Source organism: Cryptomeria japonica, chromosome 3 (genome assembly GCF_030272615.1).
Source record: "Cryptomeria japonica chromosome 3, Sugi_1.0, whole genome shotgun sequence".
Lineage (NCBI taxonomy): Eukaryota > Viridiplantae > Streptophyta > Pinopsida > Cupressales > Cupressaceae > Cryptomeria > Cryptomeria japonica.
This window is the reverse complement of record NC_081407.1, coordinates 215,151,847-215,175,150: the sequence shown is the minus strand read 5'-3', so window position 1 is coordinate 215,175,150 and position 23,304 is coordinate 215,151,847.

Here is a 23,304-nt window from a genome sequence, read left to right as displayed (position 1 = left end):
ATGCCGGCAAGTGTATGCATAGGGATGCTACATAGTGATTACCGAGCATAGAAGCTTGATGACCTATTTGAATAATAGAGTAGAGAGCTTAGTAGAGGGACAAGATAAGTCCTATGACTAGATTGTTTAGAGAAAATAAGAATCTGCTTTAGCATTTTAGATGTGAAGTTGCAGATAGATTTTATTATTGTTATTTTGTAAGTGACAGAAAATCTCTTAACCGAGTGGACTTAATAGTCTTATATGTAAACCCTCTAGCAAGGTAACATTATAAGTGAGTGTTTGAAATCCTTTAACAAGGTCACTTCTAACAAAGTGAAGATCCTAACAGATCTGAGGGAAATCCCTTAATCGGGTCACATCTAGCAATGTGTTTGTAATCTTTAACAAGATTTTCTTTTAACTGAGCATACTCTAGAAGAGTATATTTCTTAGAGGGTCCAAAATCCCACAGTGGTTTTTCCCTATTTGGGTTTCCACGTTAAATATGGTGATATGAGTGTTGTTATGATTATGTGTTCTTAAGTTTGCATGTTTAACAATTTTTGGTTAAGTTGCTGAAGTATAAGTTACCAAGGTTGAATCTGTTGATTTTATGGAAGTTTAAGTTTGTATGATTCACCCCCCCCTCTCATCTTTTTAGCTATTGGCATCTATACTTTACATTAAGTATCAGTACTAACAATTGGTATCAGAGCTAAGGACTCTGAAAGAAAAAGTTTAATGGTACTTGAGGCATAGATCTGAAGATGTATAAAAGGGATGCACCGAAGCTGAACAAGTCAAGTTTCTCCACATGGCAGAAAAGGATGAAGCTACATTTATTAGGAATTGGAGAATATGCAACATATTATCTGAAGAATGATTACATTGCACCAAGCACCAACCCTATGACCTTGGAAGAGATTAAAGCAAAGCAAGAACATATTCAAGCTATGATTGAAATAACATCAACATTGACCGACTCAGAGTTTAATGATCTAGAAGGCTGCAATGATGCAAAAGCAATGTGGACTAAGCTCACATCTGTGTATGGAGGTGATGAACATGTTCAAAGAGAAAAAGTAGATAGTCTAAGAGGACAACTTGAATCCATGAGGATGAATGAAGGTGAGAACATAACCCAATACAGTACAAGACTAAAGGAGATTGTCAATCAAATTAAAGGAGCAAGTGGAACTATTGAAGAAAAGGATATAACAAGTAAGTTGTTGAGAACCCTTCTACCAGCTTATGCTATTCGAGTCTCTGCAATCAATGAAGTGAGATCTATACCTAACATGCCAGTTTCTTTGGATGCTACTATTGGTAAGCTACATGCATTTGAATTAAGTAATTTTGATAACAGTGGATCTTCGGTAAATAAAGTAGAATTTGCATTCAGTTCTTTTCATATTGGTGAATCTGATGATTACAATGATAGAATTAGTAAGTACTCTGAAGGAGATCACAGTGGAGCAAGTGAAAGATTTCGCATGAACATGGAAAAAGTGCATAGACTGTATGAGGAAATCAAGAAGCAAGAAGAATTTGAAGCATTATTAGCAAGAAGGTTACCGAGAGGAAAAGGTTAGTATAAAGGAAAGCTACCTTTAAAATGTTTCAATTGTGATAAAATAGGATGTATGGCTTCTAACTGCCCTGACAAAGAATCTAGTGAAAAGAGAGAATACCGAGATAACAGGCAGAAAGATAACCAATACAGAGGACACTGAGACTTTAGAAGGAGAGATAGAAAGACATGTCTAGTAGTAGATGAGGAATCCAATGATGACAAATCTGATGAAACTGATACCGAGAAAGTTGTTTATGTGGCTATTAAAGATGGATCTGATGAGGATAGGTATGAAGAAAAAGCCCTAATATCTCACATAAATAATAATGATTCTTGGATCATAGACAGTGGATGCTCACATCATATGACAGGTGATAAACACAAGTTTGTTGAATTAGAAGACTATGATGGAGGCTATGTAAGATTTGGTAATGATGCACCATGTCTGGTAAAACGTAAAGGATCTATAACACTTCTTGACAATTATAAATGTGATGATGTATATTGGGCTGAAGGATTGAAATACAATTTGTTGAGTGTAGCACAGCTAAACAATATAGGATACCGAATAGAATTTGAGAAAGGAATTGTCAAAGTTCATGACAAACATGGAAAGTTAGTTCCTACCAGGACATAAACAAAAGGTAATACATTTCATCTTCACTCAACTGGGAACAAGTGTCTTTATGCAAAGATAGATGATACCTGGTTATGGGATAAAAGGTTTTGTCATGTAAATTTTGATAATATGATCAAAATAAGTAAGAAGCACCGAGTTAGAGGTCTACCGAGTCTTGAAAAACCTAAGAATGCTATGTGTCAAGGATGCCAGATGGGTAAGATGACAACATCAAGATTTACAAGTAAGTCCTACACTTCTAACAAAATTTTAGATCTAGTACACATTGATCTTTGTGGCCCTATGAAAGTTCAAAGTTATTATGGTGATAAATATTTCATATTATTTGTGGATGATTACTCAAGGATGATGTCAGTTATGTTTTTAAAAGAAAAATCAGAAGCTTTTCAAATGTTCAAATGGTACAAGGCAAGAGTTAAAAATGAAATAGGAAGACAACTGAAATGTCTCAGATCTGATAGAGGAGGAGAATTCACTTCTGATGAATTTAACTTATACTGCAATGATCATGGTATAAAGAGGCAAGTATCTATACCGAGAACTCCTCAGCAAAATGGGATAGCTGAGAGAAGAAATAGATCAATTGTGGATTGTGAAAGAACCTTGATGATAGAAAAGAGGGTACCTCAAACATTATGGAGAGAATCAATTAGCACTATAGTTTACACTTTGAACCAAGTTCGACTAAAGAAAGGAACTATGAAGACACCATATGAGATTTGGTATGACAAGAAACCTAATGTAAGCTACTTTAAAATATTTGGAAGTAGATGCTATGTTCACAAAGATGACAAAAATGGAAAGTTTGATCAGAGAAGTGAAGAAGGAACATTTCATGGTTATTCTTCTAGAAGTAAAGCATTTAAATGTCTGATCAAATCATCTAACAAAATAGTGGAAAATACAAATGTGAAAATTGATGAATTTATAGAAAGAAATGATGAAGAAAATTCCAAAGAACCAGAAGATTATGAAGAATTTGTTTATGTTCAACCGAGAAGTACTACCGAGAAAGTTGTTGAAGAAAATGAAGATAATGTCCAGTTACCGAGTGATGAAGAAGATCATATAGAAGCTACCGAGACTATATTAGCCAAATATGTCTGGAGACATCATGCATCAAGTCAGATTATAGGAGATAAAGATGATCTAGTGATGACAAGAAACAAACTAAGACAGAACACATGTCTGATTTCTGAATTTGAACCGAGAATAGTGAAAGAGGCATTTAACAGTGAAGATTGGGTAAATGCTATGACAGAAGAAATTGATCAAATCAAGAAGAATGACACATCGACACTAATCCCAAGACCAAAGGACAAAAATGTAATCAGTGCCAAGTGGATTTTCAGAAACAAGCTAAATGAAAAAGGTGAGGTCATTCACAAAAAAGCAAGACTAGTTTGCAAAGGTTATGCTCAAGAAGAAGGAATAGATTATGGTGAAACTTTTGCACCTATGGCTAGACTTGAGGGAGTAAGAACATTGTTGGCATATGCTGCTTTCAAAAATTTCAAGGTATATCAAATGGATGTTAAATCTACATTTTTGAATGGTATACTAGAAGAAAAAGTTTTCATTGAACAACCTGAAGGATTTGTTGAAGACAAGAGGAAAGATCAGGTATGCAAACTAAACAAAGCTTTATATGGTCTGAAACAAGCACCTAGAGCATGGTATGAAAGATTGCACTCTTATTTAATCAAGATTGGTTTTATAAGGACAAGTGAAAACAACAATATGTACATGAAGAAAGATGAGGACAATGGAATATTGATCTCAGCCATATTTGTTGATGACATTATATTTTGTGGAAATGACTCCTTATGCAAGAACTTTGGAAATGAAATGTGCAAAGAATTTGAGATGTCACTAATTGGTGAGATAAAGTATTTTATAGGTTTACAGATATTTCAAATGAAGGATGAGATTTTCATTACTCAATCCAAGTACATAAAAGAAATCTTGAAGAAATTTAGAATGGAGGATTCTAAACCAGTAAGTACTCCTATGACTACTAACTATAAATTATCAAAGAATGATGAATCTGCATCTATTGATGAGACACTTTACCGATCTATGATTGGAAAATTGCAATATGTTGTGCATAGTAGACCAGATATAGCACATGCAGTAGGTATTGTAGCAAGATTCTCTGCAGATCCCAAGGAAACTCATATGACAGCAATCAAGAGAATTTTCAGATACCTGAGAGGCATTAAAGATTATGGCTTAGTATAATGAAAGAGAAATAATTTTGATTTAAAAGTTTATAATGATGCTGATTGGGCAGACAACATAGATGACAGGAAAAGCACAAGTGGTGGAGCTTTCTTTTTGGGAGAAAGACTAGTAAGTTGGCTTAGCAAGAAACAAGGATGTATTTATCAATCTACAGTAGAAGCTGAATATGTTGCTGCAACATTGAATTGTACCAATATAGCATGGATCAAACAACTATTGGAAGGTATAAATGAGAAAGTTACCAAGCCAGTAACTATATTTTGTGATAATACTAGTGCCATTAACATTTCAAAGAATCCAGTGATGCATTCTAAGACAAAGCATATATCTATAAAGTATCACTATCTCAAAGAAGAAGTTCAAGAGAAGAAAGTTGTGCTGGAATATATCAGTTCAAAGGAGCAATTAGCAGACATCTTCACAAAGCCACTGCCAAGGGACACTTTTGAGTATCTCAGAAGCAAGTTAGGAGTCCTACCCCTATCTTCTACTCACTGTCCGAGTTCGGTGAAAGCATCAATTCGTTGAATCTACAGAATATAATGTGTGGATTGATGCTGATTTATGCACTTTAGGAAGTCACCTAAAGGTGTGCAAAAAAATAAAAATGAATAGAGACAAGTTGATCTGACCGAGACTAAGATGTTACATAGCAAGACAAATCACTTCATAGAGGAAGGAACCATGATTTAGTTCTTTTACTTCTTGGCATTATTGTCAAAGGGGGAGAAGACTAAATGGTTGACTGCATGATAAAGCCCTAAATGATGGAAATAACAGAAGACTAATGACAGGGGGAGTAGATTGCAAAATGGAGAAGACTAAATGCAAGTCAACAGCTCAGAAGCCTATTGAAAATGGAGAAGACTTCATAAGACAACAAATCAAGGATAATAGGAGAAGTCTAACAACAATCTGAATCCAAATCAATTTGAATATCTTGTTGGTATTACCATTTAATTGTTGATTTTGCCATCAATGCCAAAGGAGGAGATTGTTGGCATTACAGTAAGAAAGATTGTTGATATTCAATAAGGATATTGAGAAGGTTGTTGAAGATTATTGATATAACTAAAGAAGGATGATAACTATCTTTATAACATTATTTTGTCATTGATGTCAAGAAATTGATTATCTGATTTAGTATGATGTTGCCATATCTTGAGAAAATTTATTAGAAGAGAATTAAGATGTCGGTAAAAGACATAGAAAGAATGTGATGAATAAAGAGAGGAATAAGTTATTCAATGGGCAACTATTACCGAGTTAGACAATGATGAGATCATGATGTTTAGATTGTTTTGACATCCTACATATGTCGTTGATTGTAAGGTTAATACTATACTATGCAACTGAGTAAGGAACCTAGTCGGTAAACCCTAAGGTTATTGATATCAGTTAATGAAGGCGAAATGTCTACCGAGTTATGACAATGCGCATGGGATGGATAAAAGCATTATTTAATGAAGGACAATGATTAGCTAGAGATGTATAAATGATTGGTATGTCGTGTATGAAGTTTGTTAAGGTTCTATGGCAAAGGAAAATCGGCAGGAAGATCTACAGTGTAGATTGAACCACAATAACCTTATGCAAGTTCCAAGATGGGAATGCAAGTCTCGAGGTAAGGTAAAACATTTTCAGATCAAAAAGATACATTGATCCTAGTCAAGTTTGAAGATCTGATGGCTAAGATTGATCATGGGAAATGTCATCAAGGAGATTTAGCGGTTAGCAATTGTTTATAAATAAGGAATTGTTGATAAACAATGTATGCAGCCAAGTGTATGTACAGGGATGCTACATAGTGATTACTGAGCACAAAAGCTTGAAGACCTATTTGAATAATAGAGTAGAGAGCCCAGCAAAGGGACAAGATAGGTCCTATGACTAGATAGGAAGAAGAATGAAGAAGACTTGACTGATGAATAAATGATGAACAGTTATTACCAAACCAGTACTGAGAGGGGGGGGTGAAGCAGTATAGGCAAAAACACTTTCCCTAAACCAGTTTGACTGCAAACATTGAACTTTGACTGGAAAACAATAAGATCATTCTAAATCAGATTACTACTGGTAAAACATAGTGAGAATGTGAAAGATATAAACTGGTAACCCTTAGCTTTCCATACAATCTAATACTTTATTTCCATTTCACCCTTATGCATAAACAAGTAATATATCATCAGAAATATAATGAGTGCTAGTTCAACATATTTTACCAATTTGACATAAAACACTAAACCATCACATGAAAGGCATTACACATGACACACTGATTTTTTTCATCTGGAAACCTAACTGGGAAAAACCACAATGGGGATGAATACCCACAAGCTACTCTTTGAACTCTTTCAAATCCCACTTTGTTAGGAGCCTAGTTTGGTTAAAGAATATTATAATAGGCTTTTCTAGGAACCGATCCTACTAGAGATCACCCAGTTAAGGGATGGCTAAATACTTGGTTAAAGGTTAGAACCCTGTTAAAGGTTACCTCACAAGAGGATTTGAAGAGCTCATTGAATTGAGTCACCCTATTAAAGGATTTACACAAAAGCCTATTAAAGCTACCTAGTTAAGAGATTTTCCAACTGCTGAAATGGTTAGAAGTCAACAAGTAATACACTGATCTGATAACAACACTCAATGCTAAGGAAGATCCACTTTAGCTCATTTCTTTCTGCAATCACACTCTGTAGGTATCAACACACTTCTCCATTCTGGTAAGAATCAAGTATCACTTAGTGAGATACACACATAACATTTACCAACAACCTCAAAATGAAAAACATCATCGACCTTATAGGAAATAGATAGGTCGGTAGCATAAACCCTAAACCCTAAACATTTAGGTTTTACAATTTAATCGGTTCAATCCTGACCATTAATCATACTGCATTGAATAGAACAGTCTTGAACAGATCTCAAGATGTTCTCCAATGTTCATTCTTTGCCACTTCAGGAAGCTGATAACTCATCACGCATTCTCCATCCTTTACAGAGACTTTGTGCATTCCCGAGGTAGATAAGATCAATCTCCATGCAAGATCTTCAAGGAAATCCTTCACATGCACAAGGCTGACATGGAAACACTGTCTAATTTTCATTATAATGCTAACTCATCACAAGATTTCATCGGTTGAGTCACATAGGCTTGGAGTGCATCAACCAAAAACCCTAAGGTTGAGACTACCGACCGGTAGTCATGCCAAATGAAACCCCGATACAAAACTTCCATATACTGGTTCTCATACCAACATATCGGTTCACCTTGAACAAATATACCACTTCACCTTTTTTACATATACCGGTTCACATCATCATACTAGTTCTCTTGCCAATTTTCTTTCTTCAATATACCGGTTCATACTTTAGCATATTGACCTCAATGACAACATACAATATCATCATGTCATCATGCTCAACACATATGCCAACATTGACTAGAAGACTTAATGATGGAGCGAATGAAAATCTAAGAATTTGTCATGAAAATGATATGCTAAAGACATATCTAACTCACATGCAACATGATAAAGAGGAACTTATGAGACAAGTTGGGATTCTAGAAAATGAGTTGGTCACTGGAAATGAACACAAAGACAAACTCAAGAAAAGTTCAGAAAGACTTGATGACATGCTGAAAAGACAGAAACCTGATAGAGATGCAATTGGACTTGGATTTGAACATGGAGAAAGTTCCAGGACTGCAAATAATCAAGATCACAACAAACTAGTAAGACAATCTAATGCTTATAATTTGAATGGGAAATGTTTTAATTGCAACAAATTTGGTCATAGAGAAAATCAATGCAGATTTAGAAATAATCAGAATACAAATTTACCCAACGGTCAATGTTCCAAATGCAATAAAGTTGGTCATAACTCAGAAAATTGCAGAATGAATGTGAAATGCTATGTTTGTGGTAGATTTGGGCATTTATCTAATGAATGCAGAACACAAACCGGTCAAGGATATGGAAAAGCTATTCAGAGGAATAATGTAACTTGTTACGCATGTAAAAATATTGGGCATATTGCAAAATTTTGTAGAAGCAAGACTATACCAGAGAACATTAAAGGATCTAATGAGAAGGGAAAAGAAAGATTAAACGAAATAAAATAGAAATTTTTAAAACAATGGATCAAGAAGAGAGATCAAAGAGTTGATGAATCTATCTTTGCATCGGTAGAATAGAGTAACCCTTCACCGGTAGGAGGTTATTCATCTGACTAAGGAATAATCCTTAGGGGGTATGGTAGAAAACTGAAAATCATGCATTCTACCCTTGGTTTATGGTAAGAAGTTATATTTCTTCTTTACCGACAGATATGTTAAGATTTCACTTAACCAAGAAGCATTTAATACGATTGTTGGAGAACATTTTTGGTTATAAAGCACTGGAAAACCCTTATTTCAATTCACCAAGCATCCAATCATTCAGAGAATGCAAAGAGAGAGCAAAGGCATTCGAAAGGCGAAGCAACACAGATCTTTTAGGGTATTCAAGGATTTCAAATCAAAAGGTATTTATCTTTTGCAATGGCATCTTCATCTTTTGTACCTGAATTCATTTCAAACCCTATTGTGGTAGAGAATATTAAGCACCCTAGACCCATGTTTAAAATCATTCATGGGATTGTTAAGAAAGATGATTCTATCAAAGCCTTTTGTAAGATTCCAAAGGGAGTTGTTTTTGTCGAAGACTCGAGGATTTATATTCACTGCAACATAGAGAAGTTTAGGAACTAATGACTTGAGGAACATGTACAAAGATGTTATAACTGATGAACAAGGTTTAGTCAAGTCGGAGCATAGGATTGTTGAAGATTTAGGATTTGTTGAAATTCAGAACATTCCTGAATTTTTGGATGAAATAGTTTGTCTTGTAGTGAGTAGAGTTCATGGGGAGTTTATGTGGCTAGATTCTATTTTTAAAATCACTAAGGAGGCAATCAAGGCAGTTACTAGTTTACTATCAACTGGTACTAGGCCCAAAAAAAAGAAGAAGCTACCTGTATATGGTGAAAATGGATAACAATAATAACGATATTGAAAGGCTAAATGAATTCAACCACAAAACCCTAGCCTAACAACAACAAAGAACCACCATAACATATGAAGATTACCTAAGACAATGCAAATCAAATGAAATCACAAAGATTATACCATCACATGTCCAATAGGGTTTTTATCTGTATTCTTCCTACCTCCATTGATCTTGCTTGATATATTTGCTCTCAAATTTCATGTGCACAAGAGCTCAACAAAGAACGGAATGTGGTTGTAAGTAGGATCGTAGTGTAGTCAATTGCATAAAATGATTAGAATGCATAGAATGATTAGAATGATTGATTAGGGTTTGATAATGAAGGAAACATCTCCTTATATAGAAGACACTATATGAAATGGAGGGATAAGATTGAGAGGTGTAAAAGGAGGTCGGCTATGATTAGAGGGTAGGTAAAAGAAATAATAAAATAATGAAAGGGGTAGGTAGTGTATGAATTAAGAGATGAATGACATGTGTCATGGGTAGAAAAAGCTAATGAATTAATTAAATAAATAAAGATTTGTTTAATTAATAGAAGAAGTGGGATAATTAAATAAATAAGATATTTATTTAATTTAGAAAAAGGATAATTTAAATAAATAAATGTATTTATTTAAATGAGAAATAAGGCTAGAAGAGGATAAATGAATTAATTAAATAAATAAAAATTTATTTAATTAATAGAAGAATTAAGCTTAGATAATTAAATAAATAAAATATTTATTTAATTAGACATGACAATTTTAGGTGTCTACATTTTGCCCCTCTTTGAGACAATGCGGCTTGTCGTGTTGTTTCAAAGAAGATAATATGAACTGATACAGAGTTGCCCCAAGATGGGAATGATATGCCCCCTCGAGAGATTGGATGAAAATGTCTGAAAAGATTGCAGACAATCTCTTGATAAGAAAGATAGGATAGAATGGACTAACTAGATAAAGTGACAGAGTCACGGGATAATGAAGACTAACTTGGGAAACGAGGGCTAGGGAAGTCTATAAGATAGACCATGAGGGAAATACATCCTCATTGTCATCTACACATCCAAGAGATTAGAGTGTAGAGCGAGATAGAGCAGCAGTAGTCAGCAGCGATGGCAATTGTTCATAGATTCAATCGCGTTCGCCAATTTCGGAGGCCAGTAGAGGTAGGAGAGCCAGTAAGTACCACAAAACCTCCTTGTACTTTGATGCATTTATTGTTGTCATCAATGCATACTAGGTAATGTAATAAATGCACGTTTATGTCAGGAAAGCGCATTTGTGTCCAAAAATCTGAATTTGTGTCTTCTAGGTCAAATCGACAGTTCTGTGATGAACATACGCTGTCGATTGGATAAGCTGCTGAGAGGATACACTCAAGCAGGTCCTCTAGGGAAGACTAGGATTAAAAATAGGGCTAGGATTGACAATTCTGTGATAGAACATATGTTGCCAATTAGGAAACTACTCAAGAAGATTCACTCAAGCATAGGCCCTAGGATAAGATAGATCAAGGCACTTTGTGATGAACAGTGAGTACCAAGATATAGTACTTTGTGATGAACAGGGAGTACTAAAATATGAGCAGCACTTTGTGATGAACAGTGAGTGCAAATGTGAGTAGCACTTTGTGATGAACAGGGAGTGCCAAACACATAGTACTTTGTGATGAATAGGGAGTACCATTAGGATAGAAGCAACACTTTGTGATGAACAGTGAGTGTCACTAGGACTAAGATGATTGCTTTGCTTGACTGCAGGAGTATTTGCCTATGTCGGAGTCATGGGAGAGATTCCCATCGACTTAGAGGTTGCAACCTAAGCTGACAGCCGAGGAGCGAGCTGCAATCGAGGCTATGGGATTGAGACATATTCTGTATGTGCATGAGTTTCGGGTGAACATGGGACTGTTGACTGCGCTGGCGGAGAGATGGCACTCTGAGACTTGCACTTTTCATTTTCCAATGGGAGAGATGATAGTCACCCTAGAGGATGTATACAGAATTCTACGGATACCGATCGATGGAGAGCTGATTTCGTACGATCGAGATAGAGACAGGGATGCCCTTAAATGAGTGTTCTAGGATCCGGGACTGGAGATGAGGGTGGGACATGTGGCATGGGATACCATGACATGGACAGGATTAGAACTACCAATTGTGTTGGCAGGAGTTATCAGTGGGTTCCTCTGTATCAGTTTTGTACCATTTTTTATGATGATGTAGACACCTGCGGGTGATTGTAGCCATATGATTTTGACATCATTGTATCATGACACTTTATATATATATATATGAGATGATTCATCTTTGTGGCAGCTATATGCATGCGTACCTATGTGATGTATGTTTCTATGTGATGCTTATGATATAGATGCAAATATGTATATGATGCAATGCAATATATATTTTTTTGTTCTTTTATGTTTTATATGTGTATGCATGATGCAAATGTGAATGTATGTAATGTAGATGAATATGATAATGCAAATGTAAATTGTGCTAACAGGTGTTGTGTGCAGGATGTGATGCAGTTGTGATATCTATATGTATGTATGAAATGCTTATTTGTGGTAATGCAGGTGCAACTACATGAAATGCAAGTATTTTTGGTGTGTCATTATACTCAGTCATGTGATAGCAGGCTACGCGGACTCAAGAAGGATGATGGAAGTCAATTAAGAAAGGGGGATGGAAGATAGAAGATATGAAAGTGAAAGAGCTTCTTGTGTGTTATCATCATTGAGCTTTATTATGGCAAGTAGGTTATGACAATCGAGGCATATGTTCGACCCAAAAAGTCATTGTACCTGTTTGCATGGAGATAAGACAGTCACAAACAAGGAATGCCCCAATTCACACTAGACTCACAGTGTCCTCATATCCTTGGACAAGTCATAGCATTACTAAGAGTCAATCCATAGACAACAAATACAAATAGGTGACGATAACCCATCCTCGCCTTTCTAGTCAAAGACATCATGGAGATAGAATCTCTAGTTAGAGACATCCCGAAAAAGCTAAAAGACATGTCACCAAAAAAGATGAAATCAAAAGAAAACCAAGACTCGACACCAACATCCACTATATCCCTCAAGTTTAGTCTCTTGTCACTTGTATAAGTCTTATTTGATTGTGGTCAGAATGTTTACTTTCACAGAAAGGATAGATAGCATTGAACCATATGCTGTCTAAGTTTGTTGAAAGATTTGATTTTGTTGAAGCCCATTGTTGCTACTGTCTCATCTGAAACTGACTGAATCCATGAAACTAATACTTTATTGCAGAGAAGATGAAACTTTATTACGGATTGGTGATGCAAGATGCTGCTTTATTGCGAATTGTGCGCAGATAGATTGAAGGAAGATGGAAGATGGAAGAAACTGTACTCCTCAAAACATGTGATGTTCTCAGTTCCACACCCATCACTAGACATAGGATTTGCCTTAGCCATAGATAGGATCTGATTTATTATGGATGGAAAGGGAGGTGAAAAGGGAGGTTTATTATGAATGGCGAACCAATCTTGGGTAGATCAATAACAAGCCATGATGAGAATGGGTAAGTTTATTATGAATGAATAGGTTGTGAGTGTGTGCAAAGTGAAGTGATGAAAGAGAATCCTGAAGGAGGGAGGAGCAATGTCTCTACGCATGGCGCTGGTGACCCAATTTTCACCATGGTACTTGCCCAGGGCGCCACCGAAGTGGTTTTCACCATTGGATGAAATTATTTCTCTTTACTTTTTTGATTTTTCAATGTTTTTTGTGTCACAAGGCACCTATTTGCTAGGTTTTCACCAAGTAACGATTTTTTTTGTTTTATAATTTTTTTTGTATTTTTGAAATTTTTGATTTTTTTGTATTTTTTGAATTAGGATACTCTGAAGTGCTATGTGTAAAACCTGCAAAGGTGCATGCTGTTGATAGGATCCTCCAAAGGTTCACCTTCTGTAGTTGAGAGCTGATATGCCCCAGATCCATATGTTGTTGTAATGATGTAAGGACCAAGCCAATTTGGTTCGAACTTGCCCTTCTTCTCTCTGTCTTGTTGATTTTTAGGATTTTCTTTGAGAACTAAGTCCCCTACCTCAAATGTGCGAGGCTTGACCTTGTGATTGTAGTTGTTTTGTTCCTTGACTGAATGATGTGTAGCTTGATTGAATGTCTTCCTCGATGAAGGAACTGAGATAGAATTACTAGTGTGTGGACTACACAGGCCCGTATGCATGTCACTTGAAGAAGTTTGGGCATCCCTGATAACAAAGTCCTTCAAGGAAGCTCTATTAAAGGTCCATGATGTATCACCAGAAGGGAAAGGATGTGTGGAACAAGTAGATGAGTGATGAAGGCTTATGATTGTGAAAATAAGTGAAAGTAGGATAGCATGATGGAGACTTAGGATCAACAAGTAATCTTTTTGACTTGCAATTGTAGAATTTTTGCCCCTAGTTATTTTGATATTAGGGGAGATCAACTCTTGCTCTTTTTCTTTCATTGGATTTTTATCCTTGACCTTGATTTTTGCAGAGTCCAATAGCTTTTGATTTTGATTTGGACTAAAGGACTTTTCTTTATTATTGACTTTTAGATTTTTCTTTTCAAAGCTTGATTTTTGATCCCTAATGAGTAAGGGCTTTTGTAATTCTTGTTGGTCCAAGTCTAGAAGTGGAGTGGAAATGGAATGAGTGGATGATATGGTAAGGATATGTGAGTTATCAAGAGGGCTGGCGATATGCTCAATAGATTCTTCGCTGGAACCACTCTTAGGACTATTGATATCAAGAGTTGCTTGCACCACTGGAGGAGATTTGCATGCAGACTCAATAGCCACAACACTAGGTGGTTCACACCCAATTCCTTGTAAATTGTTTATAGATTGTTCTTGTCAACTGAATGTCTAAGGAGATAGTGGGAGTTGGTCAACATGAAATATATACTCACCACATCCTAGGTCTTTAACCTTGAATTTTTCTTTGAGCTCTGTTTGTTTTGATGTAGAAGCTTTCAATGATTCTGGATCCACATATGCTGAAGATGGAATAACTTCTTGATTAGCTGGAATTGTTATTTCTGATCTAGGTCACAGATTGTTGCAATATATGAATGGATTTGGGTCAGCATTAACTGTTATTTCAACTCCATTGTGAGGAAACTTAATGCATTGGTGATATGTAGATGGGACTGCCCTCATTTCATGAATCCAAGGATGTCCTAGCAATATGTTGTATGTGAGATCTAGATCAAGGACTTGACAAACCACATCCTTTGTAACTGGCCCAACTCTGAGAGGTAAAGTAACTGTACCCTTGGATAAACGCTCCTCATCATCATATGCTTTGATGGTAATTTTGTTTGTAGAACTCATAGCTTTATCAGAATATCCCAATTGTTTAATAGTGATCAATGTACAAATGTTTAGACCTGCTCCTCCATCTATCAGGACTCGTTTGATTCTATGTTTGTGTATGAAAGCTTCAATGTGTAAAGGTGCATTATGTGGCTAACTTACGAAGGCGTCATCGGCTTCTATGAATGTAAGGGAGTGTGGAATGGAAAGGTATCCCACCATGGCTTGAAATTGGTCCATGTTTAGATTAGTAGGAACAATAGTTGCTCTCAAGATTTTGTCAAGAATGGATTTATGTGCGGGGGATATGTGCAAGAGTTCAAGTATGGAGATGAGCGCGGGTGTCTTCCCTAATTGTTCTACAAGGTCATACTCAAGTTTGGTTGATGAGGAAGTGGTGTTCGTGGCTGGAGCACCCCTGCAAAGTGAATTTACCTTGGCGGGTTGTAACATGACATTCAGAGGTAGGTTCGAAAGAAAATCCAACACCTTTTAGGATAATCCTAGGTCTCTGGGTAGAATTCTCAAATGTTTTGTCCTTGATGATAATGGTAGAGACATAATTGTCCATCGAGATGTGATTGATGGTTGAATCATAGTTATAAGATGCTCTGGTATAGTTGGTTTGGTCATTTGTGGCTGCATCTTTTCCCTTGTCATGCTTTGGGAATGGTTCCTTAAACATTTCATATTCTTGATTGGATGAGTGTCCTTCAATCTCAATGTCACCTCTATCAATGAGATCTTGTATGATGTTCTTCAGTTGATGACAATTTCCTATCTTATGACCCTTGCTCTTATGAAATTCACAATATTCATCATCATTCCACCAATTTGGTTTGACCTTTGGTTCATATGGAGGAAAATCTGGAATAGTGATTACTTTGTTTGCCACTAGCTTCTTGAAAACTGACTCAAGTGGTTCTCCCAATGGGGTGTACTTCCTCTGTGATCTGAAAGTTGTTTGAGTATTCACCTGATTTGATCCCGAAAAAAAAAATTTGGGTTGCACTGTATTGGCATCAACAACACCATCATTGACTGTGTTCTTGTTTTTATTCCAAAATCTTGGCTTGTCTTTTCCTTTAAAGTCATCTTTTTTTTCCTTGAATATCTTAATGACTCCTTGTTCAATTAGGACCTTTTTCAATGACATCCTTGAAGGTGGACAAACAAGATTTCCTTAGATCATAGCCAATGTCTTTGTTAACATTTTGGGTGAACATTTCTACCATTTGTTTTTGTGGAATTTCACAAGAGCATCTGCTGGCTAGATTTCTCCATCTTTGTAAAAATGATGAAAAAGATTCTCCATCCTTTTGCTTGGTGTTGCACAAAGTAGTGGCTGATATGTCTGTCTCTATATTGTAGGAGAAATGTTGAATAAATTCCTCTGCTAAGTCACCCCATGACTTAATTCTAGGTTGAAGTTGGGAGAACCATTCCATAGCATGATCGCCTAGGCTCTATGGGAATAATCTCATCAAATATGTCTCTTCTGAAGCTACCTCAATGCAAGCTGTGAAAAACTGTCTTATGTGTGCCTTAGGATCCCCTTTTCCTCTATACTTATCAAATTTAGGTGTCACAAAGTGTGTAGGAAAAGGAGGCATTGGAATGCTCTTGTCAAATGGATAAGGACATATGTCTCTCATTGTGTATGTTGGCTTTGGTATATTTATGTCCTCCATTTTCTTTTGTAAGTCCCTGATTTGTTGCTCCAAATTGTTCTTAGGTGGAGATCGACTTTTTGGACCATACCCCATGCTTGAGGCACCCATTGGAGGAGAAGCATGTTGCATATATGGATGATATTGATCATACACATGTTCATATGGAGGAGGTCTTTAGTGATGCTGCATATATGGACCACTTGGTATAGATTCATGTTGAGGAACAAAATATCTATTTTGTCCATGTATACCATACTCTACAGGCATGTCATGTTCTAATGTGTTGCCCCCAAATTTGACACGGGGTTTCCTTATGTCCAAATTTTGAGTATGCCTTTGAATATCCAATTGCTTTGGTGGTTGATCCTTAGCATTGGTATGTGATTGAGCATATCTTTCTACATAAGACTTCCATAATGGTCTGCGAAGGTGAGTATCATATGCCTGACCATGTGTGTATGGGACCTCTGGTTTTTGAAACAAAGATGATGGTGATTCAGGCACAAGATGTGGTCTTCTATTGTCTCCACTATTAGGCCTCCTTTGATCCATGTTGGAGGGAGGTTGTTGCAAAGGTCGATTTTCCATTATTTGAGACATGTCAAAATCATGAGGTATCTTGGCTCCACTTTGTGCCATCATTTGTAAGAAGTATTGTCTATCCCTCCTCATTATTTCCTCAACCAATCGATTAAAATGGGGATCCATAATGAATTCTTCCACATCTACTAAATGTACTGAAAAGTTGTCCATATCATTGTTGTTTGTAGTGTCCATGTTCTCAACATTTGGAATGTTTCTATAGGCATCCATGTTAGGTAATGTAGTATGATCATAATTGAAAAATATATCATTGTCATACTCATAAGAACTCATGTTTGCGGACTCTTGAGCCTCTTTAGTTTCTCTCCTAGATTTTTGAAGACAGGTTTCAACCATGAACTAGGTATTGACTGAGATGTGTGAGACTAGATGAAAAATGGAAAAAGTATGGAAGACCAAGGGTTGGATGGAATGTAAATGAATCTGAAGTGTACTTGCAATGTCCAAAGTGTAAGACCAAGTATGTATGTAGTAGAGTAGGTGTGACTTTCAAAGAGAGGATAGTTTCTCTTGATGAGGTAAGTTGACCTTGACTCTAAGTAAGACCAAATGAGACCCAAAGGTGATAGACCTTGATGAGGGACCACTTAGCAAAATGTTGTTGTATGTAGTGTGTTGACAAAGTATAGTGAGGACAATCAAGTGACCTTTTGACTCAAGTTTAGACAAATGTGAATGTAAAGTGAGATGTGAAGCAATGATGGACTTTGTGAGACCCAAAGATAGGTTGAATGTTAAATGAAAACCTGGAGAAACAACCTAGGAAGCTCAAGAATTCCGAAACTGATTGCTCTTGTTTGCTGGACTGTAAAATTTTTCCAATTTGTGAAGTTGTTGGTTGTGACCAAATCTGAATATTTGACTATTTTTCGTGACAAGAGGACACAATGTTGATGAGGACTCAATGTTTGCAAGTGTTTAGACTCAAAATGACTCTAAGAAAAGTGTGTTGTTTGATGTAAAAATGTTTTGCATACACTTGAAGACACAAAAGACACAATGTTTTATTGTTTGGGCTTGAATGTTTTGAATGTTTAAAATAAGTCAAGCACAATTCTTATGGTTGGCCAAGACAATAGTTGTTGATCCCACATGGGGTTTTACCCCTGAGGCTACGCTATTCAGAGCAGATACTTAGATGCTTGACCTCACTGGCTCCACCCTCGGCTCTCACTTCTGAGGTCAGCCAAGCATCAGTCCCCACGAAAACTCCCCGTGGTCAACTTTGTATCTCTACTAAGAACCGTATGTGTGTGGGCCGCTACCAGAGGTCCGACCTCCTACCCCAACAACTAGAAGGATTTGGGCTTCTAAAACAAAAAGGTGCTAGTAAGGGCATCCGCTCATGTGGCCATACCTACGACACTTTTAGCTCTGTAAATACAGAAGGCTCCCAGCCGGTAGGGGCTATGCCCTACAACTGATCAAATAAATTTGATCAAATGGGTTTATGGGGAGACATAGTGTCGATATGAACTAATCAGCACACATTATCCATAATTTTCACCATGAATACATTTGTTTATAGTGTTTCAGAAGAGGTGGGTTTTCCTTGCTACCACTTGGGTCATTCTCTTCTCACTAGTAGTCCTAATGACCACACGGGAAGACAGGCCCTCTAAAGATTAAACAAAAAGAGCCTATTGCTCAAGACATAAAAGACAATGATTCAATTTTAGTGCACCAATTGAAGTGTTTGCAAGTCTATGAAAATAAGGCACACAATAAAAATCCAAAAACCCTTGCCAAGGACCTACAACAAAGATTTATTAGTAGTTTGGATTGTTTCAAATGATCACCCCTTCCTGCAAGCACACAAGTTAGGTAAATTTTAGATCCAAAAGACTTTGTGAAATAGGGGCCTTCAACAATGCATTTTGTTGACCAATTCAAAGATCTGATTCATCATAAAAAAAAGACCACCTGTAAAATTTCAAGAGATTTCCAGAAATGTAAGAAAATCCAAAAAAATTGCTAATTTGCTCCAAAAATTAATTTTTTATGAAAAATCATAAAAAATTCATATAAAATGAAAAACTAGTCCAAAAAATTTGAAATTTTTATTGGAGAGTCTTGATGGTCTTCCAAACCTATTCAAAAAAATTTCTGCAACAAATCCAAGCAGTTTGTGAGATATGAGTAAAATAATGCAAAACCCTAATTTTCAAAGATCTAATTTTTGAGGAATGATTTTGCATCAAATTTAAAATCACAAAGAATAGATCTTGTGTATAATTATGGGAGATTTCGAAAAATGTAATAAAATCTAAAAAATTCTCTAATTTTCTCTCAAAATTATTTTTTTATGAAAAATCATAAACAATTCATATAAAATGCAAAATCGATCCAAAAAATCTGAAATTTTCACTGAATCTTTCTGATATTTTTCCTGACCTACAAAAATAATTTTATGTCAAAATTTCAAGCCATTTGTGATATCTAATCAAAATAAAGAAAAACCCTAATTTTTAAAGATCCTATTTTTAGGGAAATATTTTGCATCAAAATTAAAATCCCAAAGAATAGATCCTATGTATAATTATAAGAGGTTTCCAAAAATGTAAGAAAATCCCAAAAATTCTCTCATTTGCTCTCAAAATTATTTTTTTATGAAAAATCATAAAAAATTCATAGAAAATGAAAATATGCTTGAAAAATTCTGAATTTTGGATTGGGAGCTCCTGATACTTTTTTAAACCTGAAATAAAAATTTGGTACAAAATTTCCTAGCCATTTGTGAGATATGATCGAATCTCTCCAAGATCTTGATTTTGTGTCCAAAACCCTAGCTGCACAAGATTATTCTCCAAATTGTTTTACAAAACAACAATATAGGGTTAGAAAAATATGCAAAAAACACAGATCTAACAAAAATCCATGTCCCACAGGGTGTGCAAAAATCTATATGGTGAAAATGGATAACAATAATAACGATATTGAATGGCTAAATGAATTCAACCACAAAACCCTAGCCTAACAACAACAAAGATCCACCATAACATATGAAGACTACCTAAGACAATGCAAATCAAATGAAATCACAAAGATTATACCATCACATGTCCAATAGGGTTTTTATCTCCATTCTTCCTATCTCCATTGATCTTGCTTGATATATTTGCTCTCAGATTTCATGTGCACAATAGCTCAACAAAGAACGAAATGTGGTTGTAAGTAGGATTGTAGTGTAGTCAATTGCATAAAATGATTAGAATGCATAGAATGATTAGAATGATTGATTAGGGTTTGATAATGAAGGAAGCATCTCCTTATATAGAAGACACTATATGAAATGGAGAGATAAGATTGAGAGGTGTAAAAGGAGGTCGGCTATGATTAGAGGGTAGGTAAAAGAAATAATAAAATAATGAAAGGGGTAGGTAGTGTATGAATTAAGAGATGAATGACATGTGTCATGGGTAGAAAAAGCTAATGAATTAATTAAATAAATAAAGATTTGTTTAATTAATAGAAGAAGTGGGATAATTAAATAAATAAGATATTTATTTAATTTAGGAAAAGGATAATTTAAATAAATAAATGTATTTATTTAAATGAGAAATAAGGCTAGAAGAGTATAAATGAATTAATTAAATAAATAAAAAATTATTTAATTAATAGAAGAATTAAGCTTAGATAATTAAATAAATAAAATATTTATTTAATTAGACATGACAATTTTAGGTGTCTAGAATACCAAACAAGGGTGTTATGGACCTAACCGGAGCTACATCTAACAATAGATGTCTTAGGGTTAATGATATCAATGATGCAAATGTGAAATATGTGAGTAGGGTATTTTGATATAGAGTTACAGATGCAAATAGATTAAATTTTGTTTATAGTTTATGTATTCCTAGTGCATATGAGATGGTTAAGAACAATGCTAGGATTGACATCTATGAGTTACTTTAGGATGAACTGATAGATAACTTGGAAAAGATTAAGGGTGACAAGAAGGGAACATTCCATTTTGGCAACCTACTTGTGTGTTTAATGCTTTACTTCACAAAGGAGATACCCAACATTGGTGACAAGGACTTTGCATATGACATCCTTGTAGGTAGAAATATCTTGGAAGCTATTACCGGTATTAGTGCTAACAGTGATAACATTGTAGGAGACTACTTCAAAAACTTCCAAACCAAAATGAAGGCTAGAGAAATGATACCATAGAGTATTGTGGATAAGTATGACAAGCAAATTTATTTTGTAATCAAAAGAGATGAAACATGGATGGAAGTTGTTACTCCTAGAACCATTTGGATAACAGAGATGGGATATGAAGTTGATCTAAATATTCTTGAGGCTTATGCTAAGACACTTCTTGATGTAACTAGGGAACCTTCTGAAGAAATTTTTGGCAATGCTGACACTATTGAGAGTGTTGTTTCGATGCAAAAGCAGAGAAAAAGAAGAGAAAAATTCATTAGAGATGCATCCAAAATGGCTAAAGAAGTTAAGAAAAATGTGATGAACATAAGTGGTATTTCTTCTAGTGAACTAGAAGGACTAGAACTGGTAGCTCATGTTTGACCGATTGTCACTTCTTCTGATACAGACAGTGGTAAGCCAGCAGAGTTCAAAAGAGTTGAAAGGAAGAAGAGGAAACCTTCACCGGTACCTTCTCCTTCTCCTAAAAGGACAAGAACATTAAGGAAGAAGTAGCGGGCTGTAAGAGAGCCCAAGAAGAAATTAACTCTGAAGAAGAAACAACAACCTAAGGCACAGGATACCCTTACCCCAGAGAACTTGATCAATGAAATAACACAAGAAGGTAATCTTAGTAATGTGAATAAATTTTATCATTCTTTCAATGAATCTGACAAGGAGACAATAGAGGAAAGCATTATTTTGCATCTTTACATCTACAAGAAAATTTTGATTGAGGTTGTAGATGATCTGCCTAATGACTTATACATAAGATTAGAGGCTACAAGAATGTCAGTGATGGAATTGGATAAAAAGTTAAACGTTGAAGCATTGTTTGTTCACCCTGTAAATTCCCGAGAAGAGATTGATGAACTAATTGTTGAAGCCAACCAGTCAGTTTTTGTGAGTGGTCACCAACAAGTTAGTCTAATGGCTGGGAGAGTGAAAGAAATAGAAGATGAAACTGCTGACAAACGGGACATATTTTTTGTTGAAAAGGAAAAGAAAGAAGAAAGTGATAAATAGAAAAAAGATAAGTATTTTACAAAGGTATATCAAAAGGATAAAGGTAAAGGTAAAATTGGTAGTGTACTTATTATAAAGGTCAAAGATAACCTTTCTCCATTGGCACAAGACACCCCACCAATAACTTCAGAGACACCAGTATATACAGACAGTGAACCGGTTAAGGAGGATGAAGAAATAACACATGATACTAATCCAAATTCTGAATTCTTTTTACTATGAATGTAGATACACAAGATTTTAATATTGTTATGGATAAAGATACTATAGAGGTTAAGACAATTGATTTTATGAATGTTGAGATCTCTGAGTCATCGGTTAACATTGCTGACTCTCAGAACATTGAAATACCAATGAAAGCTAAGAAATTTGATACTAAAAAATGAGCAGAAGTAGAGGTACATACATAGAGTGAGAAATTGGTAGCAACTGTAAATAAAGAGATAATAAATGATGAAAACAAAGAAGAAATTATTAAGGTAATTGGTCAAGTATCTGATGAAAAGAAAGTTATTGTAGAACCGAGCACATCCACTATAGATTTCAGACCTAAAAATGTAACATATGTTCTTTTGGATTCAATTAGGAGGATCACAGATTACAACGCCTTAGCATTTAAGGCCATTGATGATATATTGCCTATTTTGAAAATGATTGCACCTGCATGTAAGATAGATCATATTGATGGTTCTTTGGGTAAATTGGACGCATTGTCCAAATTTATTGCTTCAAATGTTCTAACTATAGATAATGTTAATGAAGAAACTATTAAGGAAATAGTGAATAAAGAAAAAGGTGAATTCTTTGAGAAAACTATCAAGGATTGTACTAAGCATATTGATTCCTTATTACTGGTACTTAATTCAACAATTTTGTAATATAAGGATTTGTATAAAGAAGCTTGCAAGCCTCACCACCTGATTGAAGACATTGATGAGGAGATCAAGAAAACACAAAAGGAGATAGATGACATAACAGTTAACATGATAGGTTCTTTGGAACTTACCTCAGTTTTTTATCAAGAAATG